Consider the following 23737-nt stretch of genomic DNA (forward strand, 5'->3'; position numbering starts at 1 on the left):
GGTTGTAACTCCCCCAGCGTGCTGCAAAGCCTCAGTGCTGACAGCACGATGTAAAGTTAGTTGAGGCCAAAAGTTTTCTTTTATTTGCGTACCTCCCACTCTGGCTGAAGAGAAACTCTACGTATATCCTGGGGAAAAGAACTGGCATTTAGTCTTTTGGGCCATTCTTAGGACAAACTCCTAACTACTTATCCAACCCTGGCTCCAGGGACGCACCAGGAGCACTCCCACATGAAAGATCTTTACCTTACTCGGTAACAGTTTATTAATTTCTCTCCTTCTCAACCCCCGCCTCCCCCCCATTAAAAAGATGCCAATGCCATAAAGGTATGGCTGCTCCATAGAGAGATGTATGGCACTATAATCACACTTAATAAATTAAAAAAAAAAAAAAAAAATCACTGGTTCCAGCTCTCTGGCCTATAAGTCACATATAAGTATAGCATAAAATTCTTAATAGCTCAGCTCATATAACTTACATTCAAATTTTGACCAGAACTCATGCAATTCTTTCAGTAGTTTGTATCAAATTGTCCTGGAAGGAGCTAGTAGGTATCTCAAGGGAACTAACTGTTTCCCATTTCACTGTGCTTCATTAGCTCCAAGCTCCGTTGAGGAGTAATAATAAATTAGAAAAAAATTAAGAAAAAAAGCCCCAACAGTTAACTGGTCTAAAAGCAGTCATTTTCATTTTCTGTTCTTTGTGAGGGTTATGCTCCTGTTTTTATCAGATGTGGTTACCTTCATTTTTCTTAGAATAGCTCCTTGTTTGCTCTCTCTCCCCTGCTCACAGGGCACTTGCTAACTGGAGAGGCCGACGGAGAGAGGAAGGGATCTTTTAAATATAAAAATAGGAAGCTGAAAAACCACATGAAGTTTTCAGTGTTAGGGATGAGACACGAGCAGTGGCGTTATTTGGGCTAGAAAGGCTGTTTTAAGCCAGACCAGGGCAGCGCAGGAGGCCCTTCATGGGCTTTTCATGCAGGGATGAGGCTCTCCGGGAGGAGGTGACCTGACTGCATGGCTTTTTCCCTTCCCGGAGCTGAGACCTTTCAGTCCTTCAGCTGCACAGGCAGATGTAGGAGAAGTTACAGAGTTAAGCCCAAGCACCTTCCCGTTTTCTGAAGGTCTCTCCCAAGGGTGCACAGCCAACGCCGGTGCAGCACAAGGGTGGCTGCAGGAGGTCCCACGGGGACCTCGGCAGGAGCTGAGGCTGCCAGCTAACATGGACTGCGTTGGAGTGTCCCATTTCACCTTTTGTCTCTGTACTTTCATGACTCCTTTCCTCTCAAGAGAGCAAGGGAGCAGTCTGCAAGCAGCTGGGTTCCCTGGGACTTTGCATAGTGTCTGTGGGATTGACCAGACCAGGCTCGGAGTTTGCAACAAAGCTGATCGCTGTATTCCTTGTTGATGCACACGCTGGGGGCCACCAGTGACTCACAACCAAAGAAAACTCAAACCAAAGATGCACATGGGGAAGAAACGCCCAAAAGTTGCATTATTATGTAAAGCGAGTGGGATCTATAGGGCTGAAAATCGTTTCTGAGAAACCCACAATACCAGGCGGAGTGCCACAACCCTTGTCCTGCTTATTGTCCTTTCTCAGCCTTGGCAAGGGGAAATTACTGCTTTGATTTATGGGTCCATTGCTCGCTTTCCTGCGTGGAAACGACCCCTGTAAAATGGAGGCACTGTCACACAGCAAGTGGTGTCACCCTCCAGCTTCCGCGCAGGAGCGGCCGTGAACATGTCACCCACCCGTGGGACATCACAGGATCCCACTAAGGGCTGTCAAGGATACGGCAAGGGGAGGGGAAGAAATCCAGGATAAACACACAGCATTGCTCATCCCCAATTTTTGAGCATTAGACAGGAAAGTGAGAGTTGGGCTTTGATCATGAGAAGTGCATGTTTCACGCCGGAGGGGATGGCACGGAGACCTGAGCAGTAAACTGGGGGTGTCTTCACTTGACATTTCCTTCATGAACTGAAACAAACCACTAAATAACATAATCACAGCTGTATGATTAACATGCACACACACCCATCCCCGCTGTGTTATTACCAGAGATTATTTTAGCTGGTCACAACTCTCTGCATTCCCACTTTCCAACAGCCTGAGAGTTCAAGAGCACAAAACTCTCCCACAAGCTTTTCCTCCTGCACCCAAACACCTTTAAACACAACCCTCCAGTCTTCCAGAGACACCTTACCGTGAAAATCCTCCTCATTCCACCAGGCTGAGATGCTCCCAAGCAGGGGTAGAGAGGAAAAGGTGCCAGCTAGAGCTGTCCTCACAGCTGCAGGCTTTTAACTTGCAAATTGGCAAAGCCCGTCTTGAAAAGTGGGGAGAAATGAGTGACCATGGGGCAAACCTCAGGGGAGGATCATGCAGCAGCTGCCCCTGCAAAGCAGGAGTGACATGCCACTAGATGGTGACAGTGCCCACAGAAATTAAACTACCCAGGGACAACGCCATCCCCAGGATGAGGCCACCGTGAAATTAAAGCTTTTTTGGGGGGGGAAATAAATGGTTAGCGCTTCTTGCATGTGAAGAATGAAAATTAGTTTAGGCAGTGTTATGGTCAGGAGCAGCAGGAGGTGGTGGTTTGGTGATAAATAGAAAAGTGAGTGAATTCACCTGTTTGGTGTTGTGGGAAAGGAGCTATTTTATTATGGAACAGGTTGTCCATGGAGTTTGTGGATGCCCCATCCCTGGAGGTGTTCAAGGCCAGGTTGGACGGGGACGGGCAGGGGGGTCAGAACGAAATGATCTTTAAAGTCCCTTCCAACCTGAACCATTCTATCATTCCATTTCTGTATGGCCCACATCAGAAGTAGATAAAATCCATTTATCTTCATTTCCCCTGTGCCTGCTCCCCTGCACGTCCGGCACCCACCGGCTGAGATCAAGCATCATCTGGGCCGTGGGATTCACCCTTCATTCCCGAATGGAGCTGAGAACCTTCCATGGGGCAACTTAAACTGCTCTGCCCCTGATCCCCAGCGCCGGGGGAGCCCAGCTCTAGGAACTATTGCCGTCCACCCACCTGCGTGCTGCCCTTGTGCTGCTTTTCAGCGTTTCAAAGTAACATTTCAGCAATGTTCTGGCAAGCCATTAAACAATGCTGAATTCAGTAAGAACGGGTGGTTGCAAATAACCCGTAAAATCTCTTAGCACCGGCGCTGATAAGCAGGAATTGGGTTGTAACTGGTTGCCTTGGTTTGCTCCCCGTGCAGACACCTGTGTTTAGGGATGTTTTCTGCCGGCAAAAGGCTCCTTCGCCACTTTCCTGAAGCCAGAGCTGTGGGAGAACGACGAGGTCCACTCACCTGTTTCATCTACAAGTGTGACACATCATGAGATACCGAATTTGTCTTTCGTTTTGCGTTAATCACCTAAACGATACATTGGAGAAAATGCAAGTTTTTCAATAAATGAGTAGCAGGGGAGAAACTTTTTCCTGGCATTTAATAATCTTTGTCATCTCTGATCAAGTAAAATTAAGGGCTCATTTACATTTGGCTGGTTATCTCGTTACTGTAGCGCTTTCATCCGAAACACCAGCTAAAACACGAGAAGGAGCCGAACTTGAAAAAAAAACCTACAATACCTTAAAAAAATCCATATGCGTGTTGTGACCTGCTGTTTATTAGACTCGTGCTAGCTCTCGGCTTGCTGCACTGCAACACTGAGCAAAGCTGAAGCGATCGCCGTAATTACCGCCCAGCAGGCAGCAAATCCACTTTTTTTTCCCCCCCTTCTGTTAAATAAAGCCACAGCCGTGATGGAAAGAGGGGAACAGCTGGAAAGGACGGAGAGCTTGCAAAAATAGTGATGAGATTTGCAAAAATAGGGGGAAAATAATATTCTTTCAAAGATGGAAAGATTAAAAAAAACCTGTGGGTAATTCTGAAAAATAAGACGACTTAGTGCGTAATTAATGTCTGACTTTGGGCCAGGGATCTGGAGTCACATATCGAAGAGCAAATGGAGGCAAGGTGTTTTCAAGCCTAATACCAGAGCAAATCATGAGCAAATCGAATCACTCAGACCACTAACGTGAACCCCCCTCATTTACTAATAGCAGCACGGGATGCTAACGAAGCATGGGCAGTGCTCCTGTAGCGAGGGAGTATTTCTGCTGCCCAACTGCTCAAAGAAAAGAAATATTTGTAAAAACACAATTGAAGAGTGTGTAGAAAGGAAAAAAATTCTCTGACTTGGCAAACAATTATGCGCGAATCGTCTTCAGCAGCCCTTTTCGGGTGATGCTGCAAACACCGTTGCCCAGCTTGGGTTTTCTGGTTTGTCAGGCTGCGTTCTCACGTAGGAACACGCACACGCACGTCACCGCGCAAACCGAGATATTCCTATTGCAGATCCCCTTTGCTTAAAGATAGGACAAATTTTACTCATTTCTAAACGAAGCCTCATCTCTTCATTCGAAAATAACTCATTGCTAAATGGAAAAAAGAAAAAAAAAACAACTGAATTTTTGAAAAGAAAAAAAAAATCAGGTTTCGTTTTTACAGTGAGCGTGAAATACCCAATTCTGATGGTTTTCGCTTTTATTATACGTTGCATTTATTTGCACAGCCCTTCTCTTACGCAGGCCAGTAAGTGACTGGAAAGTCAAGTTTTTACCTCTCCGAAGACCATACAGCCCCTGAAAACAAAAGCCTCCAATGCCCCTGGTTAGAACTGGGGTTCCCAGTGCTAACCAGGCGTTAACTGGGCGTCTCAGAGCTCCAGGGACGGAGAGTGCCCCCGAGGGTGGAGGGCATCCTCGTGGAAGGTACAAATAAAAAAAAATATCCCTTCTCAAAGTGATGCTCCGGCTTTTTCCCAGCCATACAGGTATTTTTGTGAAAAATGGAGGCCAAAAGTCTGCTTATCTACGCAACCACCTGCTCTCACTTTGGAAAGAAAAGCAGCAAAGAAATTCAGAAAAAGAAGAAAATTTCTTTGTGTTCCCATCACGGGGCCTCGGCGGGGGCAGGCGGGTGTTTCTCTGGTATAATATTTCTTTTGTGGTGCCAGCCCAAGGCGCGCGGCAGGGCCATGGGGCTGGGAGCTGGGCGAGAGACGCGCGTCCCAGCTGGGGTTTCCTGGGCAGAGGTCTCCAAATCACCCCCGTTCTCACCGCGCCACTTCCGCCGCTCGTAGACCCCGACACATAGTCTGATGGCGAGAGGTGACACCTCAGCTTGCCAACTGTCACCGCCAAACCTCGCAGCGGCTTCACAAACCAGACGGGAAAATAGCGTACCAATTTACAGATGGGTAATTAGTGCTTGGGGTTAATGCCTTGTGGTCTTTCTTGGAGGAGGTTGGCGAGCATTGTATCAGCCAAGCTTGGGGCCAAGCAGACACCTCATGGAGGCAACCAGAGATTTGGGGAAAACACCTTCGGTCTTTCAAGATTAAAGGCAGGGTTTCAGGAAGAGCAAGCAGGCGCTCTCAGCATCTGCAGCTCCTTGGCCTGGCCCCGCACCCGGCCAGGCAGGAGATGGTGGAGATGGTTCCCCGGCCAGGGCTGAGGTCCCGGCCCTGGAGTCCCACGTTGGGGTGTAGGATGGGGAAGCGGCGATGTGAGGTACGCGGCGATGCAGCCTATTCCTACCGCGGCGCAATAACCAAAGCGCTCGAAAACAAACTGCCTGTGGTTAGTTAAATGGAAAACACACAAGATCGTTCCCTTCCCCCGAAAAAGCTCATCCCGCAGCCAGCCCCACGGCCGAGCTGCTCCTGTGCCCCACACCGTCAGCAGGGCAGGGGGGGCCCAGCGCCTCCCCATCACCCCTTCGTGGGCATCCCCCAGGGACGTGCATGAACAAAGAGGTCTTGCGATTTTATTCCAACTGATAGTTCCCGTCACTTGCATCGGGGTAAACTCCAAAATTCCCTTCAGGACCACCTCAGTGCCGAGCAGCTGCAGCAGAAGCCTTGTCCCCGCATCAGTTCAGCTGAGTGCAAACACATCTCTATTTTGGAGAAAACTGCTTTCCATAGTGGCCCAAGCTCACCCGTGATAACAGGAGGGCTTCATTATTGTAACCCGCGCCACCAAGATGGCAATTATTTTTCCAGACTTATGAAAAATAAAAAATGATTTAAATATGGCAGCATATAAACAACCTGATTCGCAAGCATGGGCTCATTTATTCCATCCCTAAACAGATATGCAGTGGAAGACGACAAAGGCAAGGAAAGGGACCACCAAACAAATGTTTTCTATGAGCAGAGAATTTATGTTTCATTGAAATAATCTGCTGTATCCCAGCAGTAAACGCTCCGAACTGTCAATGGTTTCCATGTTTCCCCGACTTTCTGGCATGCACAAGGAAATATGTTGTTATAAAACATCAGCAAAAATTTCAGACTAATTAAAGGGGGGATTTTATCTGCTTAAAATCATACATTGTTTTGTTTTTTTTTTAAAGAGACATCTCCTTGCCCGTGTCTTCTAAAGAGCATCTTAGATTATTAAAGCAGAAAGAAGTTTTACAAAGATGATTTACATCACACTGTTTATGGTCGTCATTTTGGTTTTGCATGTCTCCCAGTGCAGTCTAGTCAGTCCCACCTTTCTTCACCAGCGCTTTCTAATCAATGGCGTTTTCCGACTTTCTCGCCCGAAAGCAGGAGACGGGATGGTTCAGTGGTTAGGGCACTAGACAGAAATACAACTCCCTGCTGCCAACATCCCGTGGGATCCTGGGCAAGACGCTCGCCCGCTCTTTGTCTCTGCTCCCCATCTGTAAAACACACCATTTTCCTAACGCGCAGGGCTGTCCCGAAGCGCACGGCGCTTTATTGGAGCGGGGTAATGAGGCACAGACTCAGCTTGCATATGCCTCTGTGAATGCCACCACTGTTTATCAAAAAAAAGCTACAAAACGATTGATGGGAGCTGTACGTTGTAATTGTAGGCAGTAATGAAGCGGTAGGTAAGGCATATGACTTTGAAGAAAGGAGACACATGAAAGTGTGCAAGTCCCTGGGGTGGAATGTAAATACCGGCTTTCCAGGCAAAACACCCGGCTTCAAAATTGGAGTAACTTTATTCAGACATAAATACTCTGCTTTAAATAGCACGGCAGTGCCTTATCTTCCTATCTCGAATATTAAGGAACCCTTTGTTTCTCAGCAGACTGCCACTGGCCCGAGTGATGATCGTGTGGCATGTGACTGCCGTGGCTGAAATCAGCTGAAACAGGATTTGGCACAGCACCAAGGGACGGTCGTTCTTCTCCAGTGAAATCCTTGCCCACTGCAGGCAGCCTGTCCAGGTGTGGCTGGAGCTGCACAGGGGAATGTGTAGGAACAGAAAAGGAATCATAAAATCATAGAATGGTTTGGGTTGGAAGGGACCTTTAAAGACCATCCAGTGCCACCCCCTGCCCTGGGCAGGGACACCTCCCACCAGACCAGGCTGCTCCAAGCCCCATCCAACCTGGCCTTGAACCCCTCCAGGGATGGGGCAGCCACAGCTTCTCTGGGCAACCTGGGCCAGGGGCTCACCACCCTCACAGCAAAGAATTTCTTCCCAATCTCTAACCTAAATCTCCCCTCTTCCAGTTTAAGACCATTCCCCCTCGTCCCATGGCTCCCCTCCCTGATCCAGAGTCCCTCCCCAGCTCTCCTGGAGCCCCTTGAGGGACTGGAAGGGGCTCCAAGGTCTCCCCGGAGCCTTCTCTTCTCCAGGCTGAACCCCCCCAGCTCTCTCAGCCTGTCCTCACAGCAGAGGGGCTCCAGCCCTCCCAGCATCTCCGGGGCCTCCTCTGGCCCCGCTCCAACAGCTCCGTGTCCTTCTGCTGTTGGTGCCCCAGACCTGGACACAGTATTCCAGGTGGGGTAGGCAGGACCATCTTCTCCCCACCACATGCCACCCTGATATCTTAGACCAAGGTTATGGCCTTGAAGACGTGAGGCAGCTCCGCAGCCTCCAAAAAGGACATCCCAATGCAGCCGGCCCAGCATGGGACAGGCTGTGCTTTCCCACCAGTATCTCTCTGCCCTGCTGAGCCAGCGTAAAGCTGGCAGGTACCCGTGCATGGCAGAGGCAAGTCCTTCCCCATGCTGCTGTGAGGGCATGTACCCCATGCTGCCTCAAAACCCAGAGTCTGCCACCTGGGCAAAAAGAAGAACCCGAGCATGCCAGAGCAGAGAGCAGCCGAGCCGCCATGGAGGCAAGGCCACATCTGGAGCACTGTGTCCAGTTCTGGGCTGCCCGGTTCAAGAAGGACAGGGAACTGCTGGAGAGGGGACAGCAAAGGGCTATGAAGATGATCAGGGGATGGGAACACCTCTCTTACGAAGAAAGGTTGAGGGATTTGGGTCTCTTCAGTCTGGAAAAAAGATGACTAAGGGAGGATCTCATAAATACTAAAGGGGGGGTGTCAGGAGGATGGGACCAGGCTCTTTTCAGTGGTGGCCAGTGACGGGACAAGAGGTAACAGGCACAAACTTGAGCACAGGAAGTTCCATCTCAACATGAGGAGGAACTTCTTTCCTTTGAGGGTGGCAGAGCCCTGGCACAGGCTGCCCAGAGAGGTGGGGGAGTCTTCGTCTCTGCAGACATTCCAAACCCGCCTGGACGCGTTCCTGTGCCACCTGCTCTGGGTGACCCTGCTCTGGCAGGGGGTTGGACGAGATGATCTCCAGAGGTCCCTGCCAACCCCTGCCAGTCTGTGATTCTGTGGGTGGCAGCCCCCGAGGAGCTCAGCAGCACTCCCTCCCGAGGGAACCCGCCTGCTGCCACGTGGGCACCAGCCCTGGCCCCATACCGAGCTCCCTCAGGGGTTATGGGGTCCCCAGCAAATCGCCTTCTATTACCCTGCAGAGTCTGAGAAAGAATCTGGAAAACATTAGATTTAATTCAAGCAGCCAGTCTCTTTGCCTTCTGTACCATAAAATACTACAGGTAGCTAAATAAAAGGATATTGGTAGAGAGTTTTCCATTTCAAACAGATAAAATCCAGCCCAGAGTCCAAAAGAATTGTCATCTACATGGCAATCATAGAATGTGTTGGGTTGGAAGGGACCTTTAAAGGTCATCTAGTCCAACCCGCCTGCAGTAAGCAGGGACATCTTTAACTAGACCAGATTGCTCAGAGCCTCATCAAGCCTGGCCTTGAATGTCTGGCAATCTACATGCCAGACCTCCCAGGACTCACCCGTGAGACCATCACCCAGGCAGGGTGGCAATTTACCCTTAATGTGACTCCAGCAAAAGCACGAAGTGTAGTTACAAATAGTCACTTTTTGTGTAACTGCATACCCAGGATTTGCCTGTGCTGGTGGGAGCTGAATTTGGTGGCATCCAAAGCTCGGGGAACACTCCCTGCACATCGCTGGGGTGACCAAGCTGTGCCGCTCTCCAGAGCATCGTGTTACATTCTCCATACGTCTGTTCAATCAGTCTGAAACCCTCCATAAATCCAAATGCGTATGTGCATCACAACTGCTATGGATGCTGGGTTACATGAGCATATGCTCCTAACGCACAGGCTACTCTCCAGCAAGGTGAACCCATTTGTTTTCTAAATATTATGGAGTGATCAGTTCTCTTATTTGTAACAGAAGCCAAGAAAAAGCAACAAAATTATCTGTTTTCTCCCTGATATACAGCTAGTAGCAATAATCTATCATTCAATTACTACTAAGCTTTCATAACTATAAAAATACACACCACTGTATGCATAGAGTAATATCTACAATTACTGGGTAAAGCCCAGTTTGCCCTAAAAGAGTAGTTGACTGTAATTACTTGTATTTACCTAGTTGCAGTTCATCACACCCCTGACTAAGCGGGCATCAGCAGCACTTTCGTGAAGATACCTCTGAATGTGGTGGTGCACACGGAGCATTCAGTTGCCTTCGGGGAACGTGAGCACCAAGAACTAATCCTTTTAATCAGTACCCAGATGACGCCGGCCGGCTCCCAGCGTCAGCCTGTCTCTTGCCACCCTGTGTAATGTCACCCCGCAGCGAGGGAAGCCCAGCCAGCCACATCTGCAGAGCCCATGTTCATGCACCAGCATCCTCAGAGTCAGGCTCAGCCCCTGGGGAGCCACAGTCAGCGGATGAAGATCCTATGGAGAACGTGGGGTGTCAAACGAGTGGATACACGCAGCTATTTTGTAAAGCAGAAGGCAAATAATTAGGACCTTCTAAACACTCTGTAAATGGTTGTCCAGCTCTTGAGCCTCCAGCATAGGAAAGACATGGTCTGGAGCTGGTCCAGAGAAGGCCCCGGAGATGCTGGGAGGGCTGGAGCCCCTCTGCTGTGAGGACAGGCTGAGAGAGCTGGGGGGGTTCAGCCTGGAGAAGAGAAGGCTCCGGGGAGACCTTGGAGCCCCTTCCAGTCCCTCAAGGGGCTCCAGGAAAGCTGGGGAGGGACTCTGGAGCAGGGAGGGGAGCCATAGGAGGAGGGGGAATGGTCTTAAACTGGAAGAGGGGAGATTTAGATGAGATCTCAGGAAGAAATTGTTTGCTGTGAGGGTGGTGAGCCCCTGGCCCAGGTTGCCCAGAGAAGCTGTGGCTGCCCCATCCCTGGAGGTGTTCAAGGCCAGGTTGGACGGGGCTTGGAGCAACCTGGGCTGGTGGGAGGTGTCCCTGCCCAGGGCAGGGGGTGGCACTGGATGGTCTTTAAAGGTCCCTTCCAACCCAAACTATCCTATGATTCTATGCTTTAATACTCATTTCTTATAGGAGCTACTGATCTGAACCACAGGTACTCCCTTATTCAGCAGGATGTTACAGCATGGACTTTAGCCATGTACACTAAGGACAGGTTTCTCTTCTGAATCAGGGTTATAAGTAGCCCATACTAGGAATATTTTTTTTCACTGAAGTTTCATGGAATATTAAGAGCTTGAAAGCAAATTAGAAATGAAAGTTTTCTTTTACTAAATGCAAATAATTCCTTTCTTCTTGCCACTGGCCTACAAGCCTTTAATGCAGAGCTGGGTCGGCGGAGCGAGAGGTGGAGGTCTTTTCCAGTCTGCAGCTGAGCACTGGGAGCACGCTGAAGACCAACACCAAGTCACACAAAGAGCACACATGTCGTTTTCTGGGAGCCTTTATACATCAGAGTTTAAACAACTTGCTTGGTTCCTGAAACGGCTACTGGAAAAAATGCAATGGAATCAAAATAACTTAATCATTTGGGCAGAAACCCTACCGGAAATATAGAAATAAAGAGCAAACAAAGGACGGTACCAGAAGGGCCTGTTTGATTTCGAGGGTGACTCGAAAGGCCGTTCTACCCGCGCAGAGGTACCCACCATCGCACACTCCTCTGCCCCAGCCCACGACCGAGAAACTCTGTGACCTCTCTCTGCCTCTCCACCTTGTGAGTCTGCAACCATCATTTCAGCATGTATCACTCACAGTCAGTATTATTACTAGTCGTAATATTAGCCAGCTGTTTGTTGTTGTTGTTTAAAAAAAAAAAAAAAAAGACGACGATGACAACAATCATATTTAACTTTATGGACATTTTGCTGTAACAAGACTTTACCAGATGTTCTGCCCCTCGGTTGTGCATGCCACAAAAGCATGTTTTATAATGACATAAATACAAAGCAAGATGAAAGTCATGGAAATGCCTGCGTGTTCTTTTCTTAACGCAGCTGTATTTGAGATGGTTTTTGCATCTGTCGAGCATAAATCAAACGGGGGAAAACGATCCTCAGAACTAGCCCGTTCCTTGATAGTGAGTGTTTTGTGTCACACACATTAGTCGATGTCAAGAATTATTCTCCGTTATAAACTTCCACTTCCCACACTCATAAGGAGGTGAAGTTAAATGTTACTAAAGCATTCCCAACCCTGCACTGGAAAGTGCTGAGAGCTTCAGGTTTGCTACATTTATTGATCAGCATTGTGAAAGATAAGTAACAAGGACTGCTTATGAGGGATGTATGGCAGCTGCAATTCCTAATTCCTATTCCCAGCAGTGCCAAAACATACGTGAGTGGCTACAGCCAAATTTCTGACCTGGACATGAGGCTTTGTTCATGCTCTTTGGGGACATGTTAATGAATTAATAGTTGAGACGCTCGGATGAAATTTCCTCATCGGTAAATACGAATATTTATTCTGTTTAAACTTTTCGCATGGCTTGGCCAGGGCACTGGCAAGCAGGATATCATATACATGACAAACAGGCTGAAGCGATAAAAAGTGTTGCCATGTAAGCACAAAATATAGCGGCACCAGGAGAAAGAGAACCCATTTTTTTTCTGACCTTTCCAAAGCAAAGCACTACTTGCGGCGAGCCCTCGGCTGCGCGTTACCTATATCCTGTATGAATGAATTCCTTTTTTGTGTGATTGTTCAAAGCCAATATGTCCGTTTCTATAGAAGCACCCACAGGATCACCGAAAACCACATATTCAGCTCTTGTTAATGTCAGCAATGACGTACCAGAGCAAGTACTTGTTTGTCCTGAAGAAATACAGGACTTCCACCGCTCGAGCACGAGCCTGCTGCCGAACGCCTGTTCAGAAAAAAAAAAAGAAAGAAAGAAAAAAAGTTGTTGACATGAGAGGAAAAACCAGGTTTCCTGTTTGAACTCTGACAGGTACTGGAAGATATGAGTAACATCAAATCTTGGTCTGCTCTAAAGGCAGTCTGTGGTCAGGGGGTTCTCACATTTGTTTGTGTGGAACAGCTTTGAATTGTTTGCAGATACCGCGCAGAAGAAACTCAGAGATCCTTATCGGGGCACAGGGCCTGTTATGAAATATATGCATTTGTGAGCAGGTTACAGGAGATCAAAACGGCTCCAGATGACATGCCTCACATGCTGTAAAATGTGGTAGATGCTCCCGAGATACCTCTGAAAATATCACATGTCGCAGCGTTGTCGAGTACAGGCAGTGGCCACCTTTATTTCCATTTCTCGCTGCGTGGCAGGCGAAAGGAGTTTGGGGGATTTTTTTTTCCAGATCATTCTTCTTTTTTTTGTGTGTGCGTGTCAGTTTGACTGCTCAAATTAAAACTTTCCTTCATTATGATTTGCACTAACAGAACTACCCAAACAATTGCAAAAGAAACTAGATGCTGGAGAAAAATGGCTTTAAGACACCCTGGGTTTGCCCCAGCTGCATGCCACGCTCTCCCCGCGGGTGACACCACCTGGGGAACAGGGGACAATGCCAATGTGCCCATTTGCCGGCTCCTCCAAGCCGCAAACCTCCAACCTGCAGCGAGGAGAGCCAGGAGGGATTCTGCATGAGCAGTAGGGACTGGTTTGTGGCAGAAATAAAACCAAATCGATTTGGGTGGGAATGCTGTAGAACCCTCGGTGACCAGACTAGCCCCTGGATACCCAGCCCAGCCCTAAGAGGTGCTGGGGAGCATTGTCCCATTTGTAAGAGGCTTCCCAAAACAATCGACCAAAATCGCAGCTGAAAGCCTGTCTCCCTCGCCACACAGCCTGCCAGCCAACGGCACGCCGCTTCCTCCTGTCTAAAGATCAACCCCTACAAACTTCTCTTTCCTCATAACTTTGGACAAAGTCTAACCAGTTGACCAAAGACCTTCCAAGGAGCTCACCCTCCAGCCCAGGTCTCCAGGTATGAAGAGCTCAAAGGGCCCTGCTCAGCCCCTTCCTCACCACAAGCAGATCTCCGACTCCAGCACCGCACGTTTGCGATGCCTTCTCCTTTCAACCACCCCTAATGCTGCATTACAGTGCCTTTACATACACAAAACAGCTTCAATTTTCCTTACAGTCTAATGCAAGCCATCGTTTTCAAAAACTATCCGAAGAAGAGGCCTCCCAGAGCTTTGCTCAACCCAAGTCATATTGGGGGATGCAGCTAGGTCATAGCTCCGTGTTACAATTTAATAAGTGAATAACTTAAAGTTGCTGCAGCTCATTCATTGAGGCAAAACTCTCCTCAAAACCGTGGATCCCAAATTCATGCCATCAGCTCTCTTATAGCCCAGACTGAGTCCACACAAAGAGCTTCTACTGAAACCAGAGGCAGTTCCTGCGTACACACCCGATGAAGGAGACACAGTCCTTCAGGAGGAACCCTCTCCTTGGAGAACATCAACACCCTGATCCATTGCCATGAAACCACCAGACCAAGATGCTACCAGGAGATAAACTGAACTCTCCTGGGCCATGTCCTGCACAGCAATGGAGGTCCCCAGCTGATGGTGGTCCCTAGCTGGTGGGGGACAGTGCTCAGCACCACACAGTGTCAGACCTTCAAAACCATCGATTTTAGGGCTCCCTACACATCACTAACCTCAAACCCACAGCTGATGAGACGGTGGCAGTGAGCTCCTCTCAAAAACCCGTGGCACCTCCGAGCTAAATGGTTCACCTCCTTGCAGGCTGCAGAGCCAAGCTCAGGAATGGGTCACGGCTACAGAGACTCACCAACGACAATGCCGTGCAGATCTGTTACTGTTGGATTCTGCCTGTTCTCTTGGATTTTTGTCTTGGTTTTTTTAGTTTTATATTTCCAGCTGATGTGTGTGAGCCTCTTCTACTGCAGTGAACGCTCCCAGAAAGCAAGTTCTCAGCTTACATGCTGTAAGCAAATCGAAAATTAAAACCATTAGATTGAGGAAAAGAACAATTCCCTACAACAGGGCTAGCCAGTTGCAGCTAAATAACAACTCAGATTTCAGATCTGGGCTACTCCTAAACTCACTTAGCTTGCAAAATCCTTCCTCGAGCTACTTGTAGTAAACAGTAAGTTTGAAGCAGAAAACAGAAACTCAGTAAATAATTATCCCCTTAAACTACTGGGTGTCATGTCTTCATTTCTGAGATAGAACCCTTTCAGATAAATTCATGATTTTCCATATTAATTTTTGTAAATTTAGTGAAGGCATTTTTTGTTCCCCCCACAAGACCAGATGGATTTTGCCAGTTGGATTTTAACTGGTTCTTCTGGTGCAGCTCATAAATACAATACAAACAATATCTTCCCAGTGATCTGGTACTGAAATTCCCCTGAAATCACTGGGTTTATTTAATACCCGTGCTTAAGAGCGTTCCTGAATCTGCGCTATAAATCACAAGAAAAAGCTAGAGGAATCCTCCTGTCACTGAAATCATTGCCCAGTCATTTATTTGAGGATAGCAGAATTAAGCCATTAACTTTATTTTTAGTAATTCATACCAATGTCATTAGAAATGAACTTATACAATGAAAAGGTGCATAAGATAAAACCTAACAGTATAAAGAATGAAAAAAAACCAAAACAGTAGATTCATAAATAGAAATAACATCGAATTCATTCAGTATTACATGACAGCAGTGGAAAAAAAATTTTAAAATGGGAACGCTGGTTGTTCATATACAGGACCACAGCATCATAAATCTACAAGAGCGAAGGGTTTGGTTTAACTCAATACTAATCTATGGCCAATTTTTGAATAATTTTTGAAGTGAAACTGCTTAAAATAACACATTACAGATCTTTGTTCCTTTGAGTCTTCAAGTACTGATGTGAATTATTACATCCAAAAGTGCTGTCCCCATCGATTCAGCCTTGTTTTAGCAAATAATAAGACCAGGTGTGCTCATACTCTTTGCAGATTTTGAATATTAATGGACAATCAGGAAGATAATCAAATTTAACCAAGAGATAAGAAAGATTAATTCAATTAGAAATATGATTTCTGCTCATTATGTTCATTCAGCACAATTTCGTTAAGGCATTTTCCCTTTTCATTTAACTCTTCGTGCTTAAGTGCTGCTCCTAAATGTTTGGATTTTTATTTGAAGAAAATAATTACAAGGAACAGTGCTCTTAATCTTATTCAAATTTTTTTCTTTTCAACTTGTCCTTTTAGTTTGGAATTTGAGACAGTTAATAAGATGGAATAGGGCTCTGTGTGCTCTGAGCAAAAGCTTCATTTATTATACCCAGACTTTCCTGGTAACAAACAGGGAATCCAGCCCCGCTCTGCCAACCCCACCGCTTCCCTCTGAAATTCCAGCCATCAGGTGCCACACACTGTACGTGGCTCCGGCTCTGAATTAATATTTATCAGCAATATTACCCAATTTTATGTTATCAAATAGGCTGATAATCAAAATTACATGGTGGCTTATTAAAAGGAAAAAAAAAAAGGCGGGGGGGCATTTTTAAGAAAGCAACTAATTTTCAAAGTCTCTAAATCTTTTTGTCTTTTTCTCTTTTTCTTTTTTTTTTTTAATTCTATACTTTCAGAATATCTAACCACAAGCATTTGAGCAAACTAGAGAAAAGAAACTGTTGGTAATTTTCTGTAAGTTTCAAAAGGCAGCAGGATATACACGCCGTTTTATGTTTCTATCTATAGAGACCTGCAGGCAAACGTACAGTGGAACAAAGATAGACATCTCGACATATTTGTACCTGCCGTTCATGTGCCTATATGGAGATAGATTCTTAATTAGATAAGTAAACAATGGAAAGTTTTAAAATTCGTAGTTTGAGTGTACGGAACTCTTTCTCTCTTTTTCTCTCTTACTTCTTTAGTAATACATTTTTATACGCTTTCCACACGTCACAGCTGATCACAATGCATCCAGCAGTGCTGGCGTGTTCTACAGCAGCTCTGGGCTTTGACCTGCATTGAAGCACAACCAAACATAGAAAAGTGAAATAACTACCTTTGATTCGCATATTTCTTTGGCATTTAGCACGTGATTTTATTATTTTTTTTTTAGCAGAAAAATAATTTCTGAACTACTGAGTGAGGTGATTGCAACATGGAAGACCTTAAGCAGAACTAAAGCAGCAAGCAAAAATTAGACAAATATGGGTTTATCATTTAATGGGCAGGGTCTGTATGGGACCTTCGGTCACGGCTGGAGCTCCCGGAGCAGCCCTGCTCCCTGTTCTCCCCTTCTCCCTGCTGTCAAGTGAATATTCAGTGAAAACAGGACCATTCTCCAACTAATTCTAGGTGAGAAGAGTCAAACGTTTTCCAAACTGGAGAAAACAGACACCTACCAGACTACAAACCAAACCAGTCCTCCTCTTTCTTTCTTTGCCTCTCCCTGTCTTTTATTACCGTGCTGCTGCTGTGATCTAGCCCCAGGCTCCTTGCCAGCAACCGGCAGTAGCCGTTGCTGCTGCAAGATGCTTTGATACAGGACTCGGCTTCTCCACCCTGAAACCAACAGCCAGGGTCGGGTTAGGTGGTGTTACCCGTGCTTTGGCTGGAGGTTGTCCCCCATAGCCTTCACACTTCCCTGCTCGGTCCCCATGGCTCTGGGGACCATGCCCTTGGACACGTGGGGTTTTTACCAAACCTCAGAGCTCAGGTTGAGCCTGCGGTGAAGATGCTCCTTTAACACACCTAGTGCCTCAGTTTATAAAAAACTAAGCATCCATTTTGGGGGGGGGGGGGGGGGGAAAGGACTACATCAGCAGCTAGTGGGGATCAGAAAAGCTCTGGTGAGTTCAGCAGGACTACGCCAACTCACACAAGGTTCAATTTCAGACCACAGGGCTCAATTCAGAAGACACAAGAGAACCATGCACTGGTTTCCCAGCACTGCTGGAAGAGCCATTCAAATGTCCACAGAAATCAATCACTTCTAGCAAACTGAAAGGCAATTTGCTTATTTTTATTAAGCTTTCTTTGTCCCTATACTGGCAAGGATTTAAGGAAGCAAAGATATAAAACAGAAATATTTAAAAGAACATTCATTAATTTGTAATAGCTACAACATGTGTATTTTAAAACCCCATCTCTCTGGGAATCGTGTGTTAAATATCCATCCCAAAACTTAGACAATTCCAAAGAGGATATATATTTCTTTGCAACCAAACTTTAGAAATTAATGAATTGAAATAAATAAATCCAATAAAATCCAGATGATGACTCTGACTAACTTTGCTTTCTTAAAGAAATCTGATGGCTTCAAGAGTCTTTCTCCCTCACAGTCAACAGAGTTCAATTTTAACTATAGTTGGTGGTTTCTCAGTCTTTGTAACAAAGGATTAAAAAGCACAACTTTGATAATAAAACTTGTCTGTGATCTTATTTAGTGATAAGTAAAGTCCAATGAAATCATAGAATGGTTTGGGTTGGAAGGGACCTTTAATGGTCATCTAGTCCAACCCCCCCGGTATGAGCAGGGACATCTTCAACTAGATCTGGTTGCTCAGAGACCCATCCAACCTGTCCTTGAAAATGATAAAATACCATCCAATACTTTGGTACGATGAGATTATTCTGGTACAGAGAGTTTACAACCTGTTTACCTAAGCCTTCCTGGAGGTTTGAAGCAGTACTCTGAAACCTCAATACTGTTTGGACATCTAAAATAGCCTCCAAGTGTAGGACAAAATATACCATGCAACGAGGTGCACAACTAACAAGGTCAGATCCTTTAATATAACATATAATTGTGTTTCACCTTATGCAAAATACGAATTTTGAGTGTTCACTAGAAGTGAAAGTTGGCACTCAGGTGAGGCCAGCTCAGTGTCTCCTGTTTACGTCTTTCTTCAAACTTCGCAAGAGCTATAAAACCTGCAAAGATTTTGTGACAATCCCTCGCTTTATTTTATTCCAGGCTGGAGGGGCAATATAAAGCAAAAAGGAGAAAAATAAAGCAGAAAGATTAATAAAAAAAAAATCCTTACTCTTAAAAGCAAAAGGTTACTCTTAGGTTGCAAATGTCACTTTTCAGTTGATGAATTTCTCATTCCTAGCAAATGTTTCTGTGATTTTCACTTTCAGGGTCTCTGTTGTGTAAATATTTTAATTTTGGCCACAATAGAGGCTGTTTGTAACCCCTTGATGTGTTCCTGGGGCTCCTATTGATGCCATTTCAGGATTCTCTGTCGCATCACATTACTCGCTAATTTTATCACTATCAGTTTTATCCAGTCTATTGTGTGGCTGGTAAAATTGAAAGCAGCACCTGAAATACAATTCTAGGAAATCACCGTGGAATTTCACCTCCAGATTTCAACACTGACTCTCCGGTAGCTGGAAATCCAGGCTAAAAGCAATAATTCTGTTCCTGCAATATAATAAAAGTGTGTAAGTGGTTGTAAGTACTGCTATTTTTAGCCAGTACAAAGCTTCCGCTTCCCCAAACCAAAAAAAAAAAAAAAAAAAAAAGAGGCAGAAATGAATGAGAATCATCTGCAAAGTCTGAGCTTCTACAGTCCTCCAAGTGTGTTCGCTCTAAGTCCTTTTTGAGAGTTGGGTTGATTCCAGTTTTCTGGCTAAAATCCACATCAGCTTCATACCCCAGGGTGGTAAAACATCATTGCTTTTTAGCTTTGTGGCTATGATCCAGCTCCCAGCCACCCGTCTTTCTTGGGTCATCAGAATTTACCTTGACTTTCTGCTTCTAATCCTGGTTCTCACCTGGCCGCAGCACTGAACCCCGTGCCCAAACCCAAATCATGCCTTCCCCAGAAGCTGCTATCTACGGTACAGGATTTCCCAGACAGGATTGTGCAAATGCATATATGCATTGTAAAAAAAAAAAAAAAAAAAAAAAACACACTACTCTGAATGCAAACTTTCCTAAACCCTTTGATGACAGCAATAGAAAGTGGGACTGCAAGCGCTGATGCGATGCTGCTTACTTGCATTTCTCATTATTGTAACAAGCACTCAGTCTACAGGCTCTAGAAACCAAACAGCAGCCAGGGACTAATTCTCCTCTGATTGCTACCCTGCTGCTGATAAAATGTTACAGCACAGACAAATTCTGCCTTCAGACTTTTATATAGACACACGTACGCAAAAGGCACCGACGGCACCGCTTTTCATAGCGATTCACAGGACAAGACAGGAGGCAGAGCGTTTATCTGTTGGAGGAAAATGCTGCACCAAACCAGCACCACCACAGCACCTTTAGCTGAACGGGAGCAGAATGCACAAGCAAAGAGGAGAACAGGAGAGAAGCTGCATGGCATTGGGTCCCAAAGACACACAGAGCCCACGGCTCCATCGTCCCCTGCTGCTGGTGGAGCCCACGGCTCCTGCCCCGCAGAGAACTGGGCAGTTCCCCCTACGGCACCCATGACGTGCTCACTGCCCAGACAGGAGAAAGTCAATTTTCAAAACAGAAACTCTAAAACGTGGAAGGCTGGCACACAACCACTGGCATTTCAGAGAGACAGCAGTTTGTTTGGTTTAGTTTTGCTAAATTTGTTGTATTTCTGTTTTGTTTTTATTCTGCTCCTCCTCCTCTCTCTCTCTCTTTCAGGTCCTGTGTTATAATTATTACCTAACTGGAAAGGGCTTTCTCTAAACATTTCCAAGTAGCCTTTGGAAGGCTATCTTTCCACAGCCCTCAAAGTTTCTACAGAAATCTATTTTCCCCTCCTATCTTGACAATCTTTTTGCTTCAACAGTATATTTTCTTCTTTCTCTGCTCTTCTTTTTTAACAGCCCTTGACATGGCCAGGAGCTACCAGGCAGAGAGTTTCCATTGACTTCATTGTGCTTTGCTTCACACTTTACATTCAAAAGTTTTCTGCCCCTTCTCATCTTCAGATCCCTTTACCGCAATGCTTCCTACCCACACAGAAGCTAGTTTGTATGAGCTGGAAATCTCGTGATACTGTGGCTCTCAGGTTGTTTCCAGTTCCCAAAGAAGGCAATGTTTTTGCCCTCAGGGGGTTTCAGTAACTCCCATTCTGAACTGGCAACAAACATAATTTTTCAGGCACAAAAGAGCCTCAGATTTGGTCAGATTTAGATAGAGCAGACAGGGGTAGTTGGCCACTTCTAGCCCTATCGATTTCATAAGGTTTGAGCAATTCTTCAGCATGGGTGCCAAAGTGGCTACCCCTTCCCAGGAACCTGGGGATCTAGCCATACCCAGAAGGCGAACGTCAACAACTCATTATCAAGTTGATTCATCAAAGTTCTGCAGGAAACTGTCTCGGATCCAATTCTGTTCAACGTTTTCCCCTGAAATCGGGGATGATAAAACAGAAAGGACATGTTTAGATTTGCAGATGATGCGAATGTGGAAGCCACTGCAAACATATCAGAGAACAAGACTGAAGTTCAACTTGATCTTTATGGTAGAAATAAAAACGGATTAAGTTCAATATGGATAAGTATCATAAATGAAAGGAGCAAGCACTATCACCTGCAGATGCACATTGTGAAAGGGTTACAGTGAATAGGAGTCAATAATTGCAGGTTGTTTCAAAAAAAGTGACTATGCAGTATTTCCTGTAGGGCACACGATGAAATGCATTAGCGGTGTTTGGTACCAGTGCAGTCCCAGCTGTGCCAACCAGCCACGTCGGGGTTTCAATTTCAAGGAAGTTATGGAGCAGTTGGAGAGAGTGCCAAAGTCAGAGAGGAATGATCAGGCAACATGAAAAATACGGCCCTTAGAAGAGGACTAAGAAAATCGAGGTTTCTGAGCTCAGCTTGACACTGAGCCCCTGCTCACCAGCAAGGGAACGATACAATCACAGTCGTAAAAGGCATCTAAACAAGAAAATAGTTTATTGGACACATCCATAGATGATATAATGAGGTGGACAGGCAAACTTTCTCAAGAAAAACTTTGATGAGACTTTAAGAATACCCTTTAGGGAGAGAGCAGCACTGGAACAGGCTGATCGGAGAAGCTGTAGAGCTCCCATCATGGGAAGTCTTTAAGAATAGATTAAAAAGTTTTTCACTAGAACGAAAAAAGGCAGTTTTTCCTGGAGTGGTTCAGGGGATGGGTCAGAAAACTTGAGAATTCTTTTCCTTGCTTATTAAACAGGTAGCTACGGTTAGGTTCTCTGGGAAGATCAAAGCAAACACTTAACCAAGCACAATGCAACTGCAGATTCATGGATGTTGTAATGATACAATTTTCTGGATTTTTAAACCCTCAACAACAGTTAGTGGCCAACCTTGCCCAGAAGGTCCACAGAAATGATGCAATACCAGTCTGCTGACAGAGATCTACGGTGGGAACAGGGAAGAGTCCACCTTGATTGCTTTTCACTTCCAAACCCACACGATTCTCCAGGAACTGGCTTGGCTTGAGCCAGAAGGATGGAGCTCCACTGACAAAGTACTTTTCCACAGAAGGATCTCCATGGTGCACTTGGGCTCATATTTTCTGTTTTAGCCTTTGTCTAACAACAACAACAAAAAAACCCAACCATTGACAGATCTCTCAGATCTTATGTCATCCTGTTTCCACTCCCACCCACCATCTGGCTGTCCCTTACCCTCTCCCACCACCTTCAGAAGCTCCTCCAACAATAAAACATCTCAGCATTGACAAGAACATTAAGATTTTGTCAATTATAGAGAGGTCATTTCTGAGACCAGCTTTTCCAAGCACTAAGAGAGAAGAATAAATTACGTAGCAAAAGGATGAGTAACAATAACTGCTAAACAGGGAGCAGAATGAATTCCTTTTCTGCATGTTCTTTGAGTGAAGCGACTGCTGTCCCAGGAGTTCCTGCCTTCCGCCTGTATCCTTCCCTTATTCTTCTCAGCATTGGTCAAAGCAAAGGTAAACAACCAACGGAACATCCCGCGCTTCAACCAGGAGCAAGACATTGTAATCCTAAACCCTGGGCCAAATCCTCACGTTACGCCAATGATTTATCCCAAAGGAGGATCTGGCCACCCGTTTCAGTCACCGTCTGGCGTATTGTTCACACACACTGTGTGCGTGAGGTTCACTCAGGTTTTGCTCCCTTAACTAGCTTGATATTTACTTACACAATTATTTCATGTAAACTTATTGTTCAAGCCTTTTCTTTTGTTCTTGTAAAGACTAACTTTCTAGAAAGACGCTCAGCCGGCAAAACATTTTGAAATATAGTTCTCTGGTGGTCTATTTTCAGAAGTGAAATACTTGGTGGTCACTGTATTTCACTACTAGCATTTAGTGGTTTTAAAAGTTGTTTTCTGTTCTACATATTAACATAATTTGTTTACTATAAAAAGACTCTTAAACATATATTTCTCCAATCTTCCTTGGCCATTACAGAACGAAACCTGAACGTTATATCAAAGAGACTAAGGCAAAGTCAAGTCTCAAAATGTTCTTACCCCAAACCAAGTTGACTTGCAGATTCTAACTGCTTATTTTCCAGATAAGCTTAAAAGCCCTTAAAACACCACCACAGACACATACACCACACCCCATCAGAAATGCATCGCATTCCATTATTGTCGCAAGAAATACCATAATAGCAGGAATCCCAGCACGTAGGAGACAGACACACTGAAAGCACAGACTCTGGTCTTCTGCAGACAATATCGATGGAGAATAAACAGCGATGTTAAAAGTTGTATGACTTATAGCTGTGTCTCAGCAACTGCTCCTGCTCTCTGCTCCTGCCTGCAAAAGAACCAAGCAAGAAAGATCTCAGACACTAGAGGAGTCTTCAGAAAAGGATTTTTAAGCGCTCAGGAAAAAACTCTCCTCTTCCCTCATCAGTCATGTTTGCCACTAATGTTTTATTCTGGGTAAATATTTAACTGCAGGTAGTGTTTGACATGCCACCCTCCCGTTTACAGAGTATCTGGTTACACAGTGGGACACGGTATTTTCCCTCGTCGTGAAAGCTTCCTTAAATAATAGAGGGGGAATCAGCCAGGTCTGTACCCAAAACACGACCTCCGTGGGTTGCGTGTACATGGGCAGGGGAGAGAATAATGTCAGGAAGGCAGCACGAGTGGTTCAGAAGTCATCATAAAATAGTATTGAGAAATGGGAAGCAGCTCAGAGCAGGGCTAGCAAAATAATG

General features: G+C 45.6%; 1 long non-coding RNA gene across 4 annotated transcripts; it reads right to left on the minus strand.

Annotated features, from left to right (window-relative positions):
- Positions 1 to 10671: 10671 nt before the first annotated feature.
- LOC141749966 (uncharacterized) lies at positions 10672 to 23420 on the minus strand. 4 transcript variants are annotated; one of them, XR_012589532.1, is made up of 5 exons: positions 23173 to 23420; positions 18913 to 19014; positions 14412 to 16601; positions 12440 to 12512; positions 10672 to 11435 (listed from the first exon to the last, which is right to left on the minus strand). It is a non-coding gene; the product is annotated as an uncharacterized LOC141749966 (long non-coding RNA). The 4 variants fall into 4 exon arrangements; XR_012589530.1 differs by having other exon boundaries at positions 10672 to 11134; positions 11296 to 12512; XR_012589529.1 differs by having other exon boundaries at positions 10672 to 11137; positions 11296 to 12512.
- Between the last annotated feature and the right edge of the window lie 317 nt (positions 23421 to 23737).

The sequence above is a fragment of the Larus michahellis genome, chromosome 11 (assembly GCF_964199755.1).
Source record: "Larus michahellis chromosome 11, bLarMic1.1, whole genome shotgun sequence".
NCBI lineage: Eukaryota > Metazoa > Chordata > Aves > Charadriiformes > Laridae > Larus > Larus michahellis.